The 26,610-nt window shown below is 37.2% G+C and overlaps 1 protein-coding gene and 1 pseudogene across 27 annotated transcripts in view; one reads left to right on the forward strand and one right to left on the reverse strand.

Annotated features, from left to right (window-relative positions):
- The window catches only part of Dlg2 (discs large MAGUK scaffold protein 2), a 1,777,227-nt gene that overhangs the window by 1,154,256 nt on the left and 596,361 nt on the right, over nucleotides 1–26,610 (forward strand). The gene's annotated exons all lie outside the window — the stretch shown is intronic.
- On the reverse strand, nucleotides 17,631–18,873 carry LOC148117950 (RNA-binding protein 7 pseudogene; annotated as a pseudogene).

Here is a 26,610-nt window from a genome sequence, read left to right on the forward strand (position 1 = left end):
CCCTGACCTCCAGGAATGAAGAGTAATAAGTGAGTGCTGTTTTAAGCCACTAAATTGTGGTCAATTGTGTGACTCAGTAGAAAATGAAAACATAAAACCAACCAGTTCTTCCCTTGCTGAGACTGCTGCTCCTGGAATTATTTTAGGCCATGAAAAATCACCGTGCACTGTGGTCATGGGATGATGCAATGCTTTACAGTTTGGATGTTTTCTCCTTGAAAATGAAGGCAATCCTATTTGAGAACAGCGATGGGGCTGCTGGTCTTTTCATTTCACTCTCTGCCTCCATGTATCTTCTCCCCTCAGAAATGTTTGCTTCCATTGATTCTGGCTCTTCCATGACGTCATCTAACTTATGATCATTAGTAATACATAGAGACATGTATTACTACATGTCCTCTACAAACTAGGTCTTCTCTCCCTCATGGGCACAATGAATGCTGCGTTCCCTAGCTCCTTTAAAATAACTTGAGTACTTGTCAGTGGATGTAGTCAGCGGACCAGGAGTTGAGGCAGCAGTATGTTCTCTGCAGAACCCCACCTTCTGGTTTTTTTCTCAAGAACTGTTCAATTTGTAGAATTGGGCAATAGAAGATATAAATATTTGCACCATTTAGACACTGAAATGGAGGTGCTAATGCTGAAAATGTAATATCACCTTTACTGAATACTCCAGCTTTTTAAAAAAAGACAAGCTGGGCTTGGTGACAGCATTTTACTAAGGTTTCTGGGTCATGGCTGATTATACGGAATCAAACAGGTTTCCATACCTGCAGAATGTGAGCGCTGTCTCATTTCAATTCATGTGGCATTGAAATTGAGAGCATGATTTCTAAAAAGCAAAACATAGGCTCTGACATGTTGAAGACACATGTCCCAGCTGCAACAGGCATTCGTCTCATTGCCCCAGCAGCATCTCCATTGTGAACCGCACTCTTTTGCCTGTGAATTTCTCCGAAGTTACTTTATTCTTTTTGAAGTTCACCTTGAAGAACTGAGCAACTGTAAGACAGTCATTATTTCTTCACCGGGACATGAATAATAGCTTCTGCCATCGCTGACAGTTCTCCGCGATCTTTAATTTCTCTATCTCCTCTTCTTTAAAGGCTTGCATTGAAAAGTGTCTTCCTCATTTGGATATGTTTATACCTACCCAGAATTAATCACATCTATAATATGTGATCATTCTTTCAATAGATTACCTAAGTGCCTGAAGAAACAGTCACTCTTAAGATAAAGTCAGCTGATTTTCTCTCAGGTTGCTGGAAAAGGTCCAGGCGGTTGGTTAATCTGGTCACCAAGGAAGGATGCAGAAGGCAGTGAGGACAAGGTGCTCACTATGGTCGCCTCGTACAATCAACCCTGACTGGCTTGTCGTTTATCCTTCACATTTCGCTGGAGTGTACTTTTAAAAGGCTTCATTTGTAGCACAATTTGGCTAAATTTAACTTTCTATAATTGCCTAAGAATTCTCATCCACCCCAAGCTCCTGGGGCATGGAAGTCTTAATCTACATAATCTCCACTAAATTGATGTTAACCCTTGACCTTAGCTGGGGGGTTGGAATCAATGGCTCTGCTTTTACTTTAACACACCCTATATTCACCATTGCTTTCTCCCCACCAGTTCTGCTAAGTGGATAGTTTTAGAAACAAGACTTTATATTGCCAAGGATGAAAATAGGCAAGTGTAGTGGTAATCTATTGCAAAGGTCCTTTGACAAGCCTGTTTGGAAGAACTGACATCTAAAATTCTCTCATAAGGTGACATCAGTGTTTCTCAAACTGGACTGTGAGTTAGACCCCACAGAGGTCCTGTATTCTGATTCAGTGACCCTGCAGAATTGGTACATTAGAACTTTTATGTTCTTTAATCCACTCTCAGGTAATGCTAATGTTCCTGGTCCACGTCGGGACTTGCACCTTGCGTTGCTTCCCTATAAAACACACCTTCATTCTCAGGAATTCAGTGGACAGGCTTTGAGCACCTTGTCCTTAATCTGAGGAATTAAACAGCTCCTGTGCTTATGGAACTCACATTCTAGCTCATACTCGGGTAACTGATGAGAAGAGGAATGAAATAACAAGATAACGTAAGGCAGTTAAGAGGCCTGGTGATAAGCTCTCCTGGTAAATCTAACAGGGGCAAGCTAAAATGGAAGACTTTCTCATACCTAAGTCTTACAGAATCAGAATTCTTCCTATTTTGGGAACGTGTGTTGTCTGGAACAAAGCCTTGATTTGGTAAACTGTATATATAGCTCATTCTGATGTGGTTCTGATGCAGAAGCGTGAACTGTCAGATTCGGAACTGTCCATCTCCTAGCTCTGAAAATATGAAATATTGAAAATATGCAATGCTCAAATTGTGTGAAAAACCAACTAGAAAAATATAATTAGTCAATGGTTTTAAAGTCAGCTTAAGAAAATTAATATGTTTACTTAATAACTTCTAAATGGGTTTCATGCATGCAAAGCCTTTGACCTGTCTACTCCCTCATAATAGAATGCCAGAACAGACGGATTTTCATTTAAACAGATGAAATTTCCAGTTCACTCATTTGTGTGGCTCTTTTATAACACGGGAAAGAACTTAGTAGTTTCCTCTGTAATTTACTGTTTTTCTTAAAAGTGAGTTCCCCCAAATGATCTGATTTCAGTCCTCCCACAATCCCTGGATCCACCCATAAACGGCATGCTTCCTATTGCGAGATTTACTATGCTTTTAATGTTTGCTCTGAAGAAAATATTCCGCTATCACTGTAATTGGCCAATGATATTCAATCAATTTTTATTCCGTGGAGCTCCGCAGGTAATAAACAATTTTAAAAGAGAGACTCTCTAGGGATGATAAAAATTATCTTTTACTCATGAATATTCCAGTTCTTCATTTTCCACAAATGGGTGGTTTCATTTGAAAATAATAGAAAAACACTGAACAGGCTGCATGCTGCCAGCAGTGTACAAGGCAGAAGCTTGGTAATAATAAAAGCTGAATCTCGGACTAACGGTTCACGTGTCAGGCACTGAGCCATCCCTGCTTATCCCGAGGGAGGATTTATGCCTATCTGTTCTTAGAATGGCCATTGTAATTGCAGCCTATATTTTAAGTTTGAAAACACCAGGTTCGTCAATTATAGGTAATTTTGGTAAATATATCTCTCTGTGGCAAAAAGTGTGAATATCACCATTCCTTTCTATTCCTTTCAACAAAGTGATATTTCTGCGCAGATGGGTCCTACTCTTGAAGGCTGAATTTCTTGGAGGTGATTAAACTGTTTAAAATACAATTTTAGGCAAGCACCTAATAAAATTTTAGAGAAAGGCTATATCATCTTAATTAAAGGCTCTGTCTTCTCTGAATTTTTGTCTTAGTGTTGTTTTCCAACTGCAGGGAAAACTTAGAGGCTGGTGTCCTCTATGACATACTTAGGAACGGTCCTCCCTTTGGCCTGTTAAAATGAAATTATTCCTAATATCCTTTCATCTCTTGTATGTCATAGGTACTGGTCTTGATATGATATGGGCGGAGTGGGAAGATATGATTGTAGAGAGAGAACTCAGTTCTTAGGTGGGAGGAGTCTCATTTGCTTCCTTCTCTTTGAGGTGGTAACTGCGCCACAGGGAAGGAGCTCATACTGTGCTGTGGTGGCACCACAAAAGAGAAGAACAGTTGAGAAGACCGTAGTCACTTTATTATTTATTGTACTTATTTATTATATTATTTATTCATTATTCAATATCTAATAGACACATGCCCTTCTCCTTTTGTGCCTACCAGTGCTTCCTTTTTTCTAGTCATGGAACGGCATGTTCTTACATCCTCCTTTAAGGACTCAGGGTGATACTTTCTCCTTCTTACATAAATGTTTAATTGAGGTCTAATTATGTACAACACCATGTGCCAGTTTTAAAGGGTACAGAGTGCTAGGATTGATAAATGCATGCCCCTGTGGAGCAAAAATTCCTAATTAAGATATAGTTTACTGCCAACATCAGGAAGTTCTCCTGTCCTTGTCTGTCTGTGACTTCCCACAAGCCACTGGTATCTGATTTTCTCTACTAATTAATTTTGTCTGTCCTTAAACTCACATAAATAAAATTATATAGTACTCACTTGTGTCTGGTTTCTTCTACTCAACAAACTGTTCTTAATATTCGCCCATATCGATGTATTTGTTGGTCTCTTACACTAATGTAGGCCTTTCACTTCTTTTTAATTTGGGTCTATTCTGAGTCAGGCCTAATCAGTTTTCTACATTGGTCTCTTTGTAGAGATTTACTATAAAATACTTGGGGTGTAGAAGTAGAATTTCTGAACCATTGTGTATGGATGTGTTTAACTATTAGAAGAAAATGCCTGTTTTGAACTTAATAAGAAACTATCAAATATATGTCCAAGTATTTGTTTGACTTCACAGTCATGTCAGCATGCATGAGAGGAGCAACTGCCTTGCCTGCTCCTCAACACACTGTCAGGATTTTAGTTTTAGCTATTCTAAGTAGCATCCCTTCATAGTCTTGGCTTACATTCTTACCAGCATTAATGATTTCAAACAGCTTTCTGTTTGTTGATCGCTAATCTGTCCTCCTCTGCTGAATGTTTGTCCAAAATTTACCTATGTTAAAAAAATTCTAAACTTTTAATCATGAAACAATTTAGGCTTATATAAGAATGAAAAGTAGGCTATTTCTGTATACCCTTTTGATAGCTTATTCCATTTCTGGTATTTGTTCAGTGTTCAGACACCAATATTGTTATTAATTAAACTTCAACCTGACTAGGGTTTCATGAGATAGTTTTCACGATTAAGTTCTCTTTCTGTTCCAGGATTCAGTCCAAGGTTCCACAAAGCATCTAATTGGTTTCTGAACCTGGATTTTCTAGAATATGACAATCTTTCAAATACTTCTATACTCTTTATGATCCTGATAATGTTGGGGGTGCAGGGAAAACACCGTGGTATGGGCATACTTGATGCTTTCATCTAGTGGTTGAAATAGTTCAAGACCCATGTCCTTAAAAGGGGGCATTTAAAAGGAGGATGGTGGTAGTCAGAGTCTCTTATCACATGCCATGAGGGTCTATGATGTCTACGATCACTTGGTTAATGTAGCCTTCTAGAAACTTTGAAGCAACATGCATGTACATGTATAATCCTATGCATATGTTCCCATCTTTAATCTTTACATTTATTAATTTTTGCTTATATCCATCTCTAAATATGAGTTCTTTGTGACATAATTTACTGTCATATTGTTCCACATAATCATTACCTTATGTCCTTGTTTATCTGTAAGTGCTCTCTGTAACAGTGAGGGACCAGGTACCCACAGTCTACCATCTATAACTTGACACCACTGTTACTAAATGACAGGAAAGCGGTTTCAAAATTTAATCTTGGATTCCTGTGAGAAACAACTAATTATAAAAGATTATTTATGTATACTGTACAATTGTTTTTACTTCAAACCATAGGTTTCTAGGAAAAATACAATTTCCAAAGTTATTTAGATCAATTCCTTTGTATTCACATTTAAAATTGGAATATTTACTTTTAAATTATTTTTCTATTTTTAAACATATTCAAAATGTATTTTTCTCTGATCCATGCTTTGCAGTTCTTTTTCAGACTGTCATGTATGTTCCAGTATTTTTTTTAAATTGGTGACTTGATGAGAAGAAAATTTTGATGAAGTCTAATTTTTCTGGTTCACTTATATAGCAATTGCTTTTCACATTTCATTTAAAGTATACTTATCTATCTTTAAATCCCAAAACTAAAATGTTTTCCTATAATTTTCTTGTAAGTTTTAATGATTTTTCTCTAATTTTCTTATAGTTTGATAATTAGTTTTATATGTTGGTCTTGAATCAATCATAAACAGGTTTTGTGGGCTATAATATATTGATGTTGAGGTCTGATTTTTGCTAAAAAAAGTATCCAATAGATCCAACATTTATTGTAAAGGAATTGTCTTTCATTTACTGAATGCTAGTGGTCTCATCACAAAAATATTTTCCTATGTATTTGTGAAATTATGTATGGATTCACTGTCCTGCTCCAGTGGTCTCTATGTATAATGTTATACCTATAATATATAATATAGCCTATGAAATGAACCCTTACAAGTACTGACACTGAGTAGCGCTAATCCTGCATTTGATTTTGTTTTTCAAGAGATTTTGCCTATCTAGGCTCTCTATATTTCTACACAGATCTGTGGATCAGCTTATAAAATTATGCAAAATTCCTTCTGTGATAGGCATTGGATTTCACTGACTCCCCAAATTAGCTTAAAAGGAACTGGCCTGTGTGCAATACTGTCTTCAAGACCCCTGTCCTGAAACTATGGATTGCAAGCCTGTCCGAGGCCACACGGTTGCTTGTGGCAAGAGGAACAGGTTTGAAAACACATAATGACCCAAAAGTTAATTTAAAATGAAAAATGCAGTGGGTCTGAGTTGTTTCTGATCATACACATTCGTTTTGTATCTTGTGACTTCGTGGCACCCTTTGTTCAAAACACAAGTTCAGTTCCCGTCACTGATATTTGGTGGCCTTCGACCAACTGTAACTCCATCTCTCGGGTGATCTGACAGCTATGGCTTCTGTGGGCACCTGAGCTCACGTGTATACACACATGTGCACACACACACACACACACACACACACACACACACACACTAAAGTAATATCTTTATATTTTAAAGATTTATTTTGTGTGTGAGTATATTTAGACGTGTACACATACCAGAAAACGGCTCTGGACCCTTCATTGGAGCCTGAACTACCGGTGTTTATGGCATGGGACTTGGTACTTAGGTGCTGAGATAGAAACCGAGGTCTTCATCACTGCACACCAAGCGCTTGTAACCACTTAGTTATCTCTCCAGCCTCTAAGCTTCTTTATTATTTACCACCAATAAATATTTTCAGAGTATCTGTATTTATATACCTACATACCAAGAGTTTTTAAAATAGTTTTTTGGACAAAAAAGTGGATATGAGGTGGAAAAAGGAAATTTAAGAAGTGAACTTGGAAACTTTAAGTATAGCCTATATTTTAATTTATTTAGATCTTTTTTAAATTTCTATGGTGTTATTTTGTAACTTTCCCTGAAGAATAGTTATATCACCTTGTTAAATGATTTATATTTTCTGTTGAAGTAGAATTTTCTTGCGTTTAGATGATAGGATACATAACTAAAATTGTTTTTCTATTGCCGGGTGGTGGTGGCACTCACCTCTAAACCCAGTACTCGGTAGGCAGAGGCCAGTGGATCTCTATGAATTTGAGGCCAACCTGGTTTACAGAGAAACTCTGTCTTGAAAACAAACAAAACAAAACAAAAACAAAAAGGTTTTCTTCATAGCAACTGTGTCCTAAAGACATTCTGGATTCAGGAAAGAGAAAGACAGAGAAACAAGAGAGACGGGGAGAGGGAGGGAGGGGAGACTTTTGGAGATTAGTGCTTTCAGTTCCTTATGATTATTTACACATTTACAGTGTGTCATACAGATAAACATACTCAGGAACTCTAGCCCAATTTTATGCCTTCTCTTTCATTTTTCTTCTTTATTTTAAAGTGTGGGGTCTTAAGAACTCTGTTATATCAAAGTTGTAGAAGCATCTCAAATGATTACTGAGACTTTATCAAATTATACTTTCTTTGCACAATACTTATGTGATTTTTTTCTCTTTTATATGTTAAATTATACTGGATGATTTGTGGATATTAAAGCAAAGTCACACTCCTAGAACAAACTTTTCTTTGCTCCTGGTATATTAACTATGTTATGAACTTTAATGTGCTCATAATTTTAGATTTTTGTTTTTAAAGGATTTTTGGATTTTGTGTTTTGGAGTGTTGTTTGTTTGTTTTTTTGTTTGTTTTGGTCAAGTTTTGCTCCCAGACTATGCAGTCATCCTATAATGAGTCAGAATGCTTCCATTTCTCAGGAAAAGATTGTCCAGACTAGAATTAGTTGTGGGCATGTCCGTGAGGAAGGGGTACTGTTAATTCAGGTGGAAAGGTTTATCACCACAGACACAGGAAATGAAGTTAGGGGGCCTGGAAACTGCATTCCCTCACAGTTTACCTATGAAGATCTCCATAGTTCTGAAAACCCGCTGCACAAGTCTTCCAGTATCTTAAATAATCTAACAAGATATACAGTCAGATACCACCCATATTGTCTTTATTTTACGATAGTTTCCTCTTCTCAGTCAAGTGCATAATTTTCTGAATTTTCTTTTAAACTGTGATTGTGTGGTTTTCTACTTTTCCAGTTAGAACCATGTTTTAAAACTTTATACTTAGTTCAGATACATCATTTATTTAAATATTTATAACTAATTGTCATAGTTTGACATCTATAGGTTTTAGAACATGGGCCATTTATTTACAAAATTAGTTACAACTTTTATTCTGATATTTTAAAATCACATTAGCTTTAAAATTCCACACTGTAATGACATTCATTTCCTTATACTTTAACCCAACTAGGGCTATAGAACATCTATTATATTTCCATTTCTTTAAAAGAAAAATAAAACCCAAAATTTGTTTTGTCTTTATCGAGTACATTTCCCCGAAGCTCTTGCCTCTTATGAGAATCGCAAGCAGACTGAACATTCCAGTAAGTGGGACACTCTGCTCACTGCTGGTGTCTGCACTTGCAGCGTAAGCACTAAGGCATTTGAGAAAGGATCAGTAAAGGCTTTTGTCTCTGCAGTACTGGGGTGGCTGGACACGCTGTGACTTGTAGACCAGTCATGTCTCCATCTATAAAAATGAGTGTGATACTATCTAGTATCTACTTCCAGAGTTGTTTCGTAGCTAGAGTTATTTATCACAGCAAGAGATCTTCATTTCATGTAGCTACAATAGGAATGGACCAAGACTCTCCAAGAGAGGAGAAAGCCTCTTTCCGTAGAGAGTAAGAGAAGCCCTAAAAAATGTGCAGTGTGTTTCCTCTAAAATTCTTTCAAAGGTGGAGTATAACTATTAACTTTGAGCTTTGAGCTTCAAGCGAAAGGTGGGCAGGCAAAAATGTAAACTATACTTTCAAATTTTACACTCATAAACTGAAAGACATTAGTTATGAGAAAGATTTGGGTTTTTTTTTGAAGGGAGCCTTTTTTGTTGTTGTTGTTTGTTTTCTTGCTTCTTTAAGACAGGATTTCTCTGTGTAGCCCTGGCTGACCTGGAGCTAACACTGTAGACCAGGCTGGCCTCGAACTCAGAGATCCACCTGCCTCTGTTACCCTAATGCTGAGATTAAAGGAATGTGTTACCATTTCCCAGCAAGAAAATATTTTAATAAATGTTTCTGAAATTTTTACAATGACTCATGACAAATTTCCAGAATTGCTGGCATGTAAGAAATGCTAACTAAAATTGACTGTTATTCCAGTTACTTTATTGAAGAGATATCTAGGGTTCAATTTCCCTTCGGAAAAACTGCTTAATCAGTTAAATTAATCAGATTAGTAAATGTGCTATCCTTCTGGTTTTGGCATCCAGGTTGTGTTCTTTGACATTTGAAATAAGACTTTCTTAATCGTAAAAACTATTTTCTAAAATAAACAGTAGATAGCTATCTAAAGTAAACACCCCTGATTAGTACACAAATTTTCTTAAAGACTAATTCTTTCTTCATACTTTGCGAGTTTATACTGATGGACAATTGAAATGTTTCCTAGATCACATGAGAATCATGATATGATTCTTAAGTTCTGATTCTGGGCTGGGTATCAAATGACCTTAACTCACTGGAGAATAAAACTTAAGTGGTGATATATAAATTCAATGAGTTTTAACTGTGTAGTCATAATTTTATGCATGGTTGATTTTTATCTTATTATATTTTGATTAGACATAGAGTTCATTTCACTTATTTTGGAGCCTTCCATTTGAAGAATGACATAATATGCCATTGGGGACCCATTCAAAGGGGAGCGGATGTGCCAGACATGTACTGGAGATAATTTGGAAATCAACCTTGAATTCTCCTACACATTTAATAGACTGTAGGTCATGGCTTTAGGATAGCAGTATATACACCATGGTCCAAAACTATTTTAAAATATATTGAATAAATTGTCATTTTCATTTGATCCTAGATTTTCAAAAACACTCTGTGCATCACAATAATTTTTAATCAACAGAAATAATTCTCTTTAACTTACTTTACAACATACTAGTAAGCATATTGAAAATCAAAACATTGTGTAATGAAATTACTTACAATTCTGTCTCTTCTGCCTGAAACACAGTTTTGCGGGTTTCACCCTGTAATGTATTGCATTTTACCCCATGTGTCTTTCCTATGGTACTACAAATTATTTTTTTATTGTTGCATTCCACATCTCCAAAGCTTCTCACACAGTTCTTTGCTTAGATTGTCTCATTTTCTACTTCCCCCTTATACATTGTCACCTCGAGGGTCCACCAAACTATATCTATGGCTGACATGCAAAAGTTTGGCAGTGGATTGACTGCTCCTTCTGCTTAATCAGGCAGTAAAGAGGATCATATCTTTATGTCCTTTGTATATTCTGGGTGAGATGTATTTCAATTTATAGTGAGTTCAGATCTAATGAGTTTAAAAGCATTCGAAGTAAGGGTTTTCTTTAAATAGTGGAGTTTTTAAAAATTACTAGGATTAAGAGGCTGCTAGTTTGGATAAACTTCTGATTTCATTGACTCAGTGCTAATACACATATAAATAATTCTATTACATCTTGTCTTTTAAGTACAAATAATATATTTTGTGCTTTTGAGATAATGATTCACAGTATTGCCCCAGCCTAGCTTGAACTTCTAAACTCAAGGAATCTTCATAGCTCCGCCTCTTCAATTCAGTCTTATTGCTGTATGGCCATATGCACAGTTCCGTGGTCTCTTTCCTCCTCATCTGCATGGTCACCTGCACAGTTCTGTAGTCTCTTCCTATCCTTCTCCTCCTCTGTATGAACACTCACACAGTTCCATGGTCTCTTTCCTCCTCCTCCTCCTCCAGCATGAGTTTGCATTTGTACCAAGGTGTCAGGAAGACTGGGCTTTGGGATTATAAACAAAACAGAACAACCACGATTCCTGCCCTGAGGAATTTTTCATTGCCGTGGAAGAGAGAGCTACTAAGTAAATATGCACAGCATATTTCAATGTAATCCTTGAGATCAGGTGTGTCTACTAAATCTCTAACTTTCCTGTTCTTGGTGTAATTAGAAAGGCACAATGGGATTCCTACATCCTTAGTGACATGGCGGTGATTATTTTCAAAAAATTTATTTTGTTTAGAGAGACTGCTATTATATGCATTTCATCCTCTACCAAAGCCTGCACAAAATTTTCCAAAGGAAAAGAAATAAGGGAACTCCCATAACACATCTTGAAAGTTAAAAGGTGCTGGAGAAGTGTGGTCTGAATTGTCAACATGCTGGAACTTTGTCAAGCAACAATAGTCACCATGTGGTCCATGCCTTTCTTTTTAAACTTTTAATGGTAGTTTTGTGTGTGTATGTATTTGCACACATGTGTGCACGCCTCTGTGTGTATCTGTGCAGGTACACATAGGTGGAGTTTCCCTGTCTCTGTAGATATTCCCAAATAAACACTCAGACTTATTATTAATTACAAATGCTTAACCAATAGCTAAGGCTTATTACTAACTATCTCTTACAACTTAAATTAACCCATTTCTATTAATCTATGTTATGTATTGCCATGTGGCTTATGTATTTACCTGTCCTTCAGCATGTCTTTCTCCTCTGAATCTTCTGTCAACTCCTCTGACTCCACCCTTTTTCATCCCAGTGTCCTTAGTCTGGTTCTCCTGCCCCCCAAATCCTGCCTAGCTATCTGCCAATCAACTTTTTATTAACAATGAGAGCAACACATTTTCACAGTGTACAGAAAGATTATTCCACAAATGAGTGTATGTGCATGTATGCATGTTTCATGAGTATATAATCATATATACACACAGAGACCAGCAGAAAACATCTGGTGTGTTTCCTTCTCATTCCCTTTACTCTCTGGAGACATATTTCTTGCTAAACCTACAGCTAGACCAACTGCAATTCAGTCCTCTCTAGCTATTTCCAATGGTTCTCCTTTCTCATTCCCTCACAGTGCCAGCATTACAGACACACGTGGCCACCAACTTTTACATGTTTGCTGTGATTTGAACTTGGGTCCTCATCACTGCACAGACAATATTCTTATCCACTGTAATTCAGCCAACTAAACTGGCTCCAGGGAATGTTGGTTTCTGCCTCCGCAGCACTGGGATTCCAGACATACAGAGCATCAATAACTACCATTTTCAAATGGGTGCTGAGCATCTGAAATCAGGAGTTTACTTTACTGATTGAGTCATTGTCCCAGTCCTCAGCAGTAGATTTTAACAGAAGGTTCGAGGTACAAATCACAGTTTGTTCTTGCATTCGCTGCCAGGAAAGTTAAACTGAACCAAGTGTCCACAGTTCCTTTCTCTACCACGGCCACTCTCACCACCCACACTGTGGACTCAAATAACAGACTGCATTCTATTCTATTGCCAATTATTATTAAGAATTAAGCATATTTGAGACTAGCCTTCAACTTTTTATGTAGTCAAAGATGTTTGTTGATATTTTTATCTTCCTCATCTACTTTCCAAGTACTGGAATTGTAGACAAGTGTCATTACATCTGGAATAAAAATTGTTTATTAATTGGTAAGAGAAATTTGTTCTAAGATCTTTGTTTAATCCAGTTAATACCTTTATTTAAGAAGTTGTCATGCAGAAGAATCACGTAAGCATGGAGTCCTGAGTCCTGAGGCAATCTCAGGAATATGGAGAAAGCATCATTCCAAAAGAAGAAGGAAGAGAAGTGATCTGCATGCTGATTGCATTCTTCACTTTTCATGACAGCACAAATACCTTCCCGCCCTTTAGAACTGGATTTTCTGTGTTTTTCAAAGTTTTCATTCTTTTTTCCTGTTATACAAAGACTATGCTTGTGAAAACATTATCCTCTTTTTGGTATAGTTTGATAGCTTTATATTACAAGCTTCCTAATTTTATTTCAACTTGATGTTCACTAGTATATGCTACAATATGTCCAAGTTGTGATGTAGGATAATTTTAATAGTCTATTGACATAAAGGACTTTTCTGGCTCTACTTCTTTTCCTTCATAAAAGTTTAGAAAAAGTTTCCTTCAAGAAACCACACCTTCAGTTTCTATTGTAATTGTTGAAAGAGTGGTAGTAATTTGTACTGTCCCAATATCCAGTGGTTTTTCCTTTTATGAGTCAACAGGATACAACGTATTTTTTTCTGTATGGTTTTCAGTTACCACAAAATAAAGTAGGGCCAGAAAGGGAGGGATGAGTAAGATTGTCATTCCTGCACCATCCAACTCACTTTGCAAAACCCAGTTTGCAATAGTGTTACTAATATGCGTAAATATTTTGGAGAAATAAAAAAAACCTAGGTTGAACATAACTCAACTTAGAATACAGAAACTAGGTCCAAGTAGAAAATCTGACTATTCTAGGCTGCATCTTTAGTTGGAAATAATGAACAGGTACCCTGATCTTTAGAGGAAACTAAATTATTTAAATGGATGACTTTTTATTTTTATTTTTTATCTGACATCATTTGTTCTTCTCTTAATAGTATATCCAAGATTTCCATGCAAATATTTAATGCATATATAATTATGTTAATATGGCATACTGTTTGTTAATATATAACATTAATTCCCTCATATTTACCTTTTCAATAAAGCCATTAAATATAGTAATTCTTATAGAATTTGCTTGCCCAGAATTGTCTGAAATCTTGAGAAAAGTTAATCAAATTTCTAGAGAGTGAGAAGAGAGGAAGAAAATTATTTTTTAATGAAATGGTGATCTTCAAAGGTCAGTCCATTACCCATTCCTTTATTCCACAAGTGAGGCAGATCATTATGAATTGCCCAAAAGGGCACTTGGTAGTCTCCAGAAAAGAAGCTAGACCAGGGGCTCTTTCTGATGAATGAATCTGGTGGTTCCTTCTTTTCTTGAAAGAGGAACATTCATTCTCAAAAACAACATTCAAGAGTCTAAAATTTAACACACAGAACTAGGGCAGGCAAATTTTGTACCTTGCATGATTTACACGCCAAGAAAGACTTGGGAGAGACGTTTATTTGATTTGTGTTTTCAATACATTGCTTAGTCACTAGCTGTCCTGGAGAAAGAAAAACTCAGAAATACATGGTATGAATTAGTTTCCTGTTCTGAATTCAACTGTGTAAATATAAGACACTCAATGCTGCACAACTTAGAAACTACAAAATTAAACACCTGCCACCTTTGATAATCAAGACAAGCTCTTGTCTAGGTGCACTCTAGTTGCTTAATTGTCATGTTCTTTTCTTTATGTGTTTATGTATGTTGAATGATTTATCTAGACTGCTTGACCGTATTTCCTCTCCTGTTGATTCACTGCTTCATTGCCCCTTATCTTTTCAGACTAAACATAACCATGGAAGCCTTTCCCTAGACTCTTCCTTCATTCCCATTGGAAGTACCCATCTTCTAAGGACTCTCAGATTGACATTCTTATACCATAATCCCGAGTTTATCCTTTCTGTACTTCTTGGATCTCACACTATGTCCCAGCCCCTAAGATGATTTGTTGGTCTGATGTTTATTGCCCGTGATTATTCTTAGGATCACCACTCACCACTTTTAGCAGAGTTGTGTTCCGTGTTTTCAGAATACGGAAGAAGATCAAGATTTAGTAGAATGAATGAATGAATGAGTAAATGATGTCACTGCACAGCTTACTGTTTCTTGGTTCATCTTGGGAAGCAGTGAAAGAAAGAACTCATAGACACACCGACCCCAAAAGCCTTTCAATAAAGACGTTCCAATGAATTATTGTCGGCACACTCAAGCCTTGTTACACGCTGCTCTTTTCTCAAATAGTCACTTGGTGGCCTTTCGGTCAAGCATGCTGCTACTTCAAGGGCATTCTTTGGCAGGAGCAGAAACAAATTCTTGCCAAAACCTTCCTGCTGGAGAATAAGGCGGAGCAAAACGGAGAGCTGTGGTTTGGGGGTTGCAATTTTAAAGCCAATTTCCATAAGGAGGGAGACTTAGACCTTTGCTTCAATATTAGCTGGGTGGGAAGACACTTTTTCCTCTGTAAAGCCTGAGAGAATTCATTCAAGTTCAACATGTTAAAAAAGTATGTGCAAACAAAGATGAACCCATAGCTTTATCAAGGGAACTTGTTTTAAATTATGCTTCAGTTTCATTCTATTTAAAATGGAGACAAGGTCGTCCTCACTCCATAGTATGACAGCGCATGAGAGAATAACCTGAGCTATGTCACAACATGTGATTTTGTGACTTAAAATAAATCTGTAATGGGTGAGTTGAAAATAAATCTTTAGGTGTTATCTTTCTGACATTCAGATTTCATAAAAACAAACATTAATTTTAAAATACTGTTCTCGATCCACACCCCCATATAAATGTGTTCAGATAAATCCTACCACCATGCTTCATTTCTCAGGCTGGCTTTTTTCTATTCTGGTAACTGGATCTTTGGTTTAAAATGAAGGTTGTTCTCAGAAGGCACTTTGCATATTTGGATGCTGGCAAGTTTGTAGGAGTCTGTATTTAAAATGAATTGAATATGAACTAGAAACCAGCCACAGTGCCCTATTTGATATTGGGAGAAAAAAAACTGGCTGCTGTGGGCATTTCGTAAAGACTTGAGGCAGCCGTGCTTACACTTTAGAGTCTTTCCAAAGATTCCTTCTAAGGAATACATGCCACGTTGCCAAGGCAATTTCCCTATGTAGAGCACTCTCTGTTTTTTCAGTCCTGTGTTTAAAGCAATCAGACACATCACTCAGGGAACATTTCTGTACCGTTGATTAATAGTTTCAAGTAGCCTGAAAGTCTTTACCATGAAATGCTGTCCAAATGCCCTTCATTAACTGTAGCAAGCAAGCAGTGTTAAGCAGCTTCTAGTCTTCCTGCCTGGAATAGAGCAGCGGATTTTGCTGAGGACAATACCAGGAATATTCAGCAACACAGAAAGGAAAAATTCGCTTAAAACAACACTTGGAAAGAATGGATTCTTGTGGGTTTGAAATGGGTTTTCTCTTTTGGCTTTAAGATGCTCGAATTCCAAAGTGGCAATCGGGTTAAACAGCCCTCGGTGAAGGGTAATTCATAACTCAGATAAGGAGAAGGCCTCTTCGTTTCCCAGTAGCTGAGGAAGAAATTCCACACAAGTACCCCGGCTCTCAATCTTTATAAGCACCTTGGTTCCCGAGAAAATTGACAAGCTGTCCTCCAGAAGCCTTTCAGAATAAACGTGTGTTTTGAAAGTCGGAACCACATTTTATCTGTCAGCTTTTGTGATCCGAGACATCGAGACAAGAATCATGATGGGAAGTGCAGTGAAGGCAGCTCAGCTCGGCGCCTGCCAGCGTCCGTGAGAAAAATGCTGTCACTCTGTCACATTTACATAGAAGGACCTATCTGAAGCTTAATTTATGATAATGTAGAATATGTCATATAGAGTTATATAAATATATAATGCATTCCGTACCTGAACCTCAAATGTAACTTGGCAAAAATCATTAACTATGGTGTTTGAAGAACCTAGTCAATGTCTTTGCCCTTACCACCACTCTGTTTGGTTACACGGTTGAGCACAAGTCACAACTACTCACTGATATTTAAATATTTTTGAAAGAAATTTCTGGATTGCCTAGATTCCTACTTACAGCTTAGCTCTCAAGCAATGGATTTTAGCTACTGTTCACTTATGCTTATTTAATCCTGTGTCAGTAAAAATGCTCACACCTTAGTGCATGTTCATCATTATACTGTGACTGCAGTGTAATATTGGTGAGCGTCTACATACGCTACTTAAACTCCAGGCTTTATTTTAATTGTGTTTAGAGATTGCAGATCAAACTGACAATTTAGGAACCGTGTCTTTTTACATATGAATTATTATACACTAGATTATCTAATCCTGTAAGACCTTAGCACTGTTTCTAGGAACCAGCATTTTACTTGTGGGATTTTGCATTAAATAGTAATGTGTTTTTAATTTCTTTTTTTTCTCTTTTTATGTATTTAATATGTTAAAAAGGAACATAGTATAAATGCTGTGGTATAAAGAGGATCCATATTTTTCACAGAATTCTTAAAAACTAATTTACAATGAACAAGCATCAGCATCTTGAAACATGGAAGTATTGTTAAACAAAATTTCAAAACTATAATCCTTGCAGCGAAACATTTTGCCATTTTATCTATGTATCAACATTGCTGTTCCTCTAAAAAGACTTTATCAACAGTCTTCTTATGTAAAAATATACAAGTAGATATTTAACTTCCTGAGTGACTAGTCATACATCAAATATAATTTAATGAAAAGATTTTAAAGTTCTTAGAATGAACTAGTATAGATTTATAATGTATGTTTAATTGTGATAAAATTCAAGAGCATACCACAGAATTTGTACTTAAATTCTGAATTAGAAAAATATGATTTATCCCCAAGCAAAACCAATAAACTGTTTTAAATAAGCTGTTAATAAAACGGATTACTGAGTTCCATTTTCTCATTTATTAACAAAATGGAGATAGCCATTTCAGACTACCAACTTGGATGTTTCCTACTATATACACCAAAATTATTTCATTACCAAGAAAATCCTTGAAACACAAAAGGGTGAGATAATTAAAAATATTTGCTTTATAATACAACCAATGTATACAGTTCATCTTCCCTAGACTGAAGTGACTGGAATGGTGGGTCGTTCTTTTGTATAGAATCCTCCCTCTTCAGAAGCCCTGAGGTACAAACGTGGAGCATTTGTGAAGCAGTTCTGCCTTCTCTAGGAAACTGATGCTAGGCTGAAAAACTTCTCTTTTTCAAAGACAGGTGGAAAACTGTGGGGCTACTCTGTGCAGTTTTAGAAATATTTCCAGAACAACTTAATGAAGAGGGCCTAAAATGGCCCTGTAAACAATATCCCTGGAATGCTTGCTAGTGTCGAGATGAGGACCATTTCCCACTTCTACTACTGTCCCTTCTGCTATCATAGTCGTGGCTCCAGCCATCATGGTTCCTGTCGTCATAGTAGAAATCCTCTCGGCCTCCTCTGTAATGATAGTCGGGCCCATGATCAGAGTAGCGCTGCTCACGACTATCGTGTCTATCTGACAGGTAGGGGTGAGAATTCTGTCTTTTACGCTGTAGTGACAATGCATCTTGGCGCCACTGGGAGCTGGAAGACTGGTTAAAGGGATGACCATGTGATTGACCTGATGGCGAAAATCCCGACTGATCTGCATGTGGAGAACCAAATTTCCCAGCATATGACATCTGTCTGAAAACATTGTTCATCACTGCTGGCCGCTGATAATCTTCTGGAGAAGAGAAGGACCTCTGGACCATCTGTGCTGATGGAGTCATGTTACCCACTGTCCTTTCATAGCTGTTAGGAGATGTGGAGGTAGGACTTAGATTTCCGACATGATTCTGGGGATATGACACACTGGCATCCTGAGAGGCGTGACTACTTCCTGATCTAAACTGAATTTTGATGGGCTTCCCAAAACGTTTGATTCCATTGAGAAGATTCATGGCATAAGGAACAGACACTTCGTGTTTGAAACTCACAAATGCAAATTGCTTCAACTTGCCATCTTTATCTTTTGGAATTTTCACCTTATTACTGGCCCAGCCTGGTGGAAGAGCTCGAAGAGGAGCTCCTCGGTCACCTTCATCTCCAGGTTACCCACGAAGAGAGTGCAGTCGGCCTCTGCGGCCGCCGCCCCCATCTCTGCCGGGGGTACCAGTCTCTGGCCTAGTTGGACTCGTGTTTTTAATTTCAAATTCCTCTTCTCTGTATAAGAAATCAATTCATTGTTGAATATTGACCTTTTCTCTTTCAGTTTTGCAAAAATCACTGAGTTCTAGGAAGATTTTGTCTTTTTTAACTTTATATAGAACCTCATTATGTGGACAAGGTTCTATTTTTTCATCCTAATCTGTGTACATTTGAAAGTCTGCACTTGTCTTATTATATCTAGGGTTTCTATTATGATGTTATGTTGGAAGGGAGAGGGCTGCTTGTTTGTCCCAGCCTCCCAGAACCAAAATAATCACAAAGGCACTGTATCAATTAAGTCACTGCTTGGCCCATTATCTCTAGCCTCTAATTGGTTAACTCTTACATCTTGATTTAACCTATTACTATTAATCTGTATATCGCCACGTGGCAGTGGCTTATGGGGAACGATTCTAACCAGCACCAGTCTCAGGAGGAGGACCCATGGTGTCTCTTCCCTACTCAGCTTTTCTTCCTCCCAGCATTCAGTTCTGTATTCTCCATCTACCTAAGTTCTGCCCTATCAGGGGCCCAAAGAAGTTTCTTTATTAACCAATGAAAGCAACACAAAGACAGAAGGACCTCCTACACCAATGTCAAAAAGCAGTACTGAGAGGAAACATGTTTATCCTATTCTTGGTATTTGTGTGTATGTTTGTGTGTGCATGTGTGTGTATGTATGTGTGTGCAGGAGCGGTTATGTACAGAAACATGTATGTACACATGCATGTGGAGGATAAAGACCAAATGCAACTGTTGTTTATCAGGGGCCAAACACCTTGGTTTTATGCTTGCTCATTCTACTAAGATGACTGGACAGTGAGCCCAAAGGAGTCACCTCTCTGGGCCTCTTCAGTGCTAGGATTAGTGCACGTACCAGCATGCTTGAGTTTTGCACGACTTTTTGTTTTTTTGTTTAAGTGGGGTTTTTGACTATTTTATATATGTATACATTATGTTCTTGCTATTCACACCTCCCATCTTCTCTTTCCCACCTCTGCCAAGCACCATCTTTCCTGCATATCTCCTTCCAATATGCAAATCTTTGAGCTTATTTTGTAGCGAGTTGATTTTAACCAGGGTCATTTGTGTGACCATGAGTTTGATGCTATTCACTGGAGCATGGGGTGCTTACCAGTAGGTACAAAACTAAGTATAGTGACTCCCTTTCCCAAACCTATCAGTAGACAATAATTCAGCAGGGAGAGGCAAGGCCTCCTGGGTCCCTCTCCCAGTCATGACTGTTGACAGGAATCATTTTTAGCAAGTCCAGTTGCTGATAACCACAGGAACTGTGAGTTCACGGTTTCCATGAATGGCCATGCCTGATGTCATTTCACAGCCTTTCTCCCTATCTTCAATTTCTAGTTTGTTTTATGCTGTGATTAATATAATATCCAAAAGGCACCTAAAGAAGAAATGGGTTTATTTCATCTTATACTTCCAGGTCACATTTAATCATTGAGAGAAGTCAGAGCAGGAAGTCAAGGTAGGAGTCTGAAGCAGAAATGAAGGAGGAATGCTGCTGCGTACTGCATAAAATTTGGCTACCTTTTTAATACCGTCCCAGTCTTATCTGCTTAAGGTGGCTCCACCCACAGAAGGCTGGCCGTCCCACTAGAATCATCAATCAAGACAAAGCTGCAAGCCAAAATCCTTCACCTGAAGCTCCCTCTTTCCAGATGCCTCTAGTTTGTATTACATTGACAACAAAGACTATCAAGAACACTTCAAGCTCTTACATTCTTTCTACTTCCTTTACTCTGGATTTTCCTGAGCCCTAGAGAAGGTGGCATGAATGTCTTGTTTAGGGTTGAACATTCAGCCATCACTTACTCTCAAGACCTTGAACAGCTACGAGCCTCCAAATTGATTACAATGAGAGATTCCTGGTTAAGTTTTGAAGGAGCATTTATCAATGGGTATAACCAAACACATTTAGAAGGCAATTTGACCCTTTGTGGAGTTAGCCAAACAACAGTAATAAGATTTCCTAGCACCTCTGCAGAGAGCCTATGACTTTCCCTGCCATGCATTGCTGACTGGGTTTATAGTACCAGACACTGAATGCCTCCTGTGAAGAAACAAGTGTCAAATCCAATCAGAAAGTGATTGTCTATCTCCCTTACGGTGGTACACTATGTATGGCACAAGTGGACACATCTTACCTGAAGGGTTGGTATTGTAATTTATAGTTTACAGTTAGGTAAGCCTGGCTTTTCCCTGGGTGCTAGAGAGAAAAATCCAGTCTTCCTATCTGCATGATCAGTGCTTAACTAACTGTACAATCTCTCTCTTCAGGAATTTACTATCTCTTCAGTTTTCTAAAAGTTTTAATCAAAAATGACCATTTTAAATCTGTCAAATACATTTTCTGCATTTTTGGAATGACCATCTTGTACCTCTTTTCCTTCTGTAGCCTTTCAGTAAGATATATAGCATTAAGTCATATTAAGTTGTTGAACTGGACTAAATGCCATTTGATTGGGGTGTAGAATTCTTTTTATGGATTACTTGACTCAAGTTGTTAGTATTTAGTGAGAATTTTTTAAATCTATAATTCTTGAGAGAGATTGGTCTATAGTGGCCTTTTCTTGTAATGTCTTTTGATATAATGATGACTCCTTTGGACAACTTAACAAGTAATCTTCCTGATTCTGTCTTCTTGAGATTATAGTGAATAGAGATTAACCTTTCTTAACTATTAAAATACATATTCTCTTATTTGCTCTAGTTCCCTTTATTGAACTATATATTCTTTTTTGCACATAATATATCCTGATTATGGTTTGTTTTCCTCAATGTCTCCCCTTTCTGTCTCTCATTAGAAAAGAACAAGCTTCTAAGAGATAACAGTAAAATACAACAAAATAAAATATAATAAGATAAAACAAAAGCTATCACATCAGACCTGGAGAAGGGAAACAGAAGGAAAAGAGTCCAAGAGAAGGCACATTAATTAAAGGCCCATTCATGAAGATGGAATTTATAAAATAATCCAACACTAGCACAAAATTGAGTATAATAAAGGATTATTTATCTATCGATAGACTCACAGATCACAGTACTCTGCACAAACAGGAAACAAGAACCAAATCCAGAAGCTGGGAGAGAGAGAGTACAGTGCTTTACTTTGGCATTGATAGTATAAGAGGCCACACCCAAGTGGGCTGGTATCTTAAAGGCTACTGACTGAAGGAATTCCTACAGCACCTTTCTCTTTTGTTTAAATAAAAGAGTTCTAAGCCTAATATAAAACTATATATAATAAGCACAAATATCAAGTATAAAAAGATCACAACAAACATAAACAGTATTAAGCAAGGAACAAATGCTAAATGTTTCAATGATCATTCTATCCTAAGGCACCTGGGCTTGGCTAAATTGTAAGAGGAATGTAACTAAAACTATCTAATCTTCAATCCTATCGAAACCCTGAGAAGGGAGATAATATTACTTGAGAAGGCAGGAAATGCAATCAAGCTGCTTCTAAAGTGTGCAGTAGATGACAGAGACAACTGGCATCCAAAGTCTCATTTGCAATGTTGAATCTACCAATTTTGGCTAAGGCCTAGAGTTACCGACACACTATTTTCCAAGGCAGGAAAGTTTTCAGAACTGTCTTACCCTGTCTTAGAAAGGTTTGACAGATTTTTTTTCCTAGGTGTGATTTAATGGCTTCTTCTGTATGCTTGCTTACTCCTTTTTTCTGATTACTTTAATTTTAATCTGATATTTTTCTATCTTCCTATGGCAGAAACTTAAAGCAATGTTCTCAGAAGCTCAACATTTTATAATATGTTCATTTAAAGCTATCAATTTCATTTGAAGTGGTCCTTTTACTATAGCACATGATTTGAATCATTCTATTTTCAATTTCATTTCAGCTAAAGATATTTTAAATTATACCTTAAGTTGTATTCTGTGACACATATGTCATTTGGAAGTACCTTCGTTTTTATTTCTAATCCATCATTCTATTACTGATTTCTTACATTCTCCTGCCATTGCAGTCTGAAAGCAGATATTGCAAGATTTCTATTTATAAATCTTAAGATGTTGATTATAGCCTTCAATGTCTTAGTAAATATTACATGTGAGTTTGAGATTTTGTAAATAAATGTTGAATTATACTTTCTAATTTTATAGTGTTGATTCTGTGTGTTTCTGATTGAGGTGTTTAAGTTTCTGACTTTTATGATGGGTTCATTTTTGTTTACAATTCTACCATTTTAATTTTTTTCAGTTGGCAAGGTAATAATGGCTTTCACTGGACATTTTTATACAAATGTGACATAACTGATTTTCATTTGTCTCCCCCTCCCTTTTCTGCCCTCGTCCAGCTACTCCCTACATCAATCTAAATAGTTCCTACTTAGATGTCTCATGCATGCCATTGTCCTCAGCCATTGTCCTCAGTTGTTTGCCCTTCATCTGAGATCTCTTTCTAGCATGGTCCATTTTCTAGTTTTATATATATATATATATAAATATATATATATATTTGCTATAAATTTACTAATTGAACTGCCTTAGCTCTATAAAAAGGGTTCTAATAAGTTGTGCTTTTATTTCATTTGATTCTAGGAATTTTCTCTCCAATTTCTTCAATAACCCACTTGTTCTTTAAGTGTCTATTGTTCTTTTTCCATGTATTCATGCGTTCTGTAGTTCTCTTGCTTTCCTTGTCTAGCTTTATGCTCACGAGGTATAATGAAATGCAAGAAATTATTTGGATATTTTGCATTTCTTAAGACTTCTGGCCCTATACATCACAGAATGTGGTCCATTTTAGAGAAGGTCTCATGGTCCACTGAGAAGAATGTATACATAATATCTGTTTGATAGTACATTATGAATGTGTTCATTAAGGCCATTTGCTCTACAGGGAAGTTTCTTTGATGGTTTCAATTCAGATGAGTTCAGTATTGAGGTCTCTCATTATTGTTTCAGGACCTATGGGACCTTTTATGCCCACTAGATTTCTGTTATATAAGGCTGGAAAATCCAATATTTCATGAACGTATATTTATAACTGCAATTATCTTCTTAGTAAGTTGCCCTTGTTTTGTAATGGCCTTTATTTATTGACTGGTTTTTGTTTGACATGTAGTTCATCAGTCATCAGATTAACTACATACACACACAAACACACACACGTGCGCGCGCGTGCACACACACACACACACACACACACACACACACACACATATATATGTCTTTATATTTAAAGAGCTACTTTTTATAGGCAACATGCAGTTGTGTCTTCTGTTTTAATTTACTCTGACCATCTCTTTTTGAAAGTACTGATACCTTTAACATTTAAAGTGATACTCATATAGTTGGATTAACATAAACCACATTTGTTTCTAGTTATAAAATTATTTTTCTTCATTTACACTCTTCAAGTCTTTCACACCTATTCTGTCTGTTTTAAAATTTATTAATCATATCATGTTATTCTATTTTTGTCTCCTTTATTCACATAGCAACTTCATTTCTTTCAGATTGTCAGTAGCATTTACAATCAATTCAATTTTCAACTCACACTAAGCCACTCTTCAAGTATTGCAAATAACTTTTAAGACAAGTTCTTTCCAATCTCTTAATTTTATTAATGGTCCTCTTTACACTTACTCATAAACCACACACAACAAGTTCATTGTTGATATTATTGGTAACAATTTACTTGTTAAGAATAAAAAAAATCTTTGCTGTTTATCTTTGTTGTTTTGTTTTCTCGTGCCCTTCCTTTTTTTCTGTAGATTTGCATTTCTGATTTTCCTTCTCTGTGAAAACACAACAAAATTTACTTTAATATGGGTGTTTTTTACATTGAGTCTTACTGACAATACTTTCTGAATTTATTTTTCCGAGAACTTTTTGCTTCCTCTTCCATTTTTAAATAATGATATCATAATTTTCTAAATTACATTTTTAAGCACTTTAGAGTTTATCAATTTTCTCTCTCATCATTGGCATGATTTCTGAGAAGTCAGGCATAATTGTCTTGTTTCTTTCTTGATTGTTAAGGGCCCATATAGCTCTCTTTAAGACTTGTATTATTTCTCCTAAACTTGGCAAAGGATAATTCTGTAATACTTGTACATGAGAGATTGGAGAGTTTCTATGAGTTCAAAGCCAGCCTGGAATATAGAATTCACTGTGTGAATTCCAATCCAATCTGAAATATAAAAGCAGGAACCTGTCTCAAAAGAAAAGAGAAAGATTTTTTTCCTTATGTTTTATTTTTCTGATTTTTATATATTGTAAACCTGGATGTTAGTTGTTAGATTTTTTTCAAAGTTTATTAAATTATGAAAGTTTCCATTTCCACCCCTCCTCCCAACACCCTCCCACTCCCCCCTCCCCCTCCTCCTCCCTCTCTATCCCTAAGAGCAGTCAGGACTTCCAGCCCTGTGGGAAGTTCAAGTTCCTCCCCCCTCCCTCCAGGTCCAGGAAGGTGAGTATCCAAACTTACTGGATCCCAAAAATCCAGTATATGCAGAGGAAACAAGACCCAGTGTCATTGTCAATGGCTTTTCAGAAAGGCTCCGGGCCAGCCACATTCAGAGAATCCGGCCACATTCAGAAAATCTGGTTGGATCACATGCTCGTTCAGTCCCAGTCCAACTGGCCTTGGTGAACTCTCATTAGATCAGTCCCCTTGTATCAGTGGGTGATCGCACCCCTCGCGCTCCTGAGTTTTTTTTCATGTTCTTCTTCCTTCTGCTCCTCATTTGGACCATGGGGGACTCAGTCCAGTGCTCCAATGTGGGTCTCCGTCTGTATCGCCATCCATCATCGGATGAAGGATCTATGGTGATAGGCAAAATCTTCATCAGTATGGTTATAGGCCAAGGCCGGTTCAGTCACCCTCTCCTCTGTCCAGAGAACAATCTGGGGATCTCTCCTTGGACCTGGGATCCCATTTATAATCAAGTCTCTTGTAAACCCTAAAATGACTCCCCTAGTTGAGATATATTCTTCCCTGATCCCATATCCATCCTTCCTCCCTCCCCCATCTCAGTCCCCCGAGTTTTCCCCATTCCTCCCCTACTCCCTTCTCTCTAACCCTCTCCCCTTCCAACAACCCTCCCACCCACCCCCCATGCACCCGAGGTTACCTGGGACTTTTGTCTATTTCCAATCTCCAGGAGGATAAGTACATGATTTTCTTCAGGTTCACCTTCTTATTTAGCTTCTCTAGGATCTCGAATAATAGGCTCAAAGACCTTTAATTATGACTAGAATCCACTTATGAGTGAATACATACCATATTCCTCTTTTTGGGTCTGGCTTACCTCACTCAGTAAAGCGTTTTCTATGTCCATCCATTTGCATGCAAAATTCAAGATGTCATTGTTTTTTACCACTGAGTAAAACTCTAGTGTATATATGTTCCACACCTTCTTTAACCATTCTTCTATTGAGGGGCACCTAGGTTGTTTCCAGGTTCTGGCAATTACAAATAGTGCTGCTATGAACATAGTTGAACAAATGCTTTTGTAGTATGTTAGGGCATCTCTTGGGTATATTCCCAAGAGTGACCACTTTGAACCAGATAGAAGAGAAAGTGGGAAGTAGTCTACAAGACATAGGCACAGGAGACCACTTCCTAGGTAGAACCCCAGTAGTACAGACAATAAGAGAATCAATGAATAAATGGGACCTCCTGAAACTGAGAAGCT

This window comes from Myodes glareolus, chromosome 24 (assembly GCF_982192425.1).
Source record: "Myodes glareolus chromosome 24, mMyoGla1.1, whole genome shotgun sequence".
Taxonomy (NCBI): domain Eukaryota; kingdom Metazoa; phylum Chordata; class Mammalia; order Rodentia; family Cricetidae; genus Myodes; species Myodes glareolus.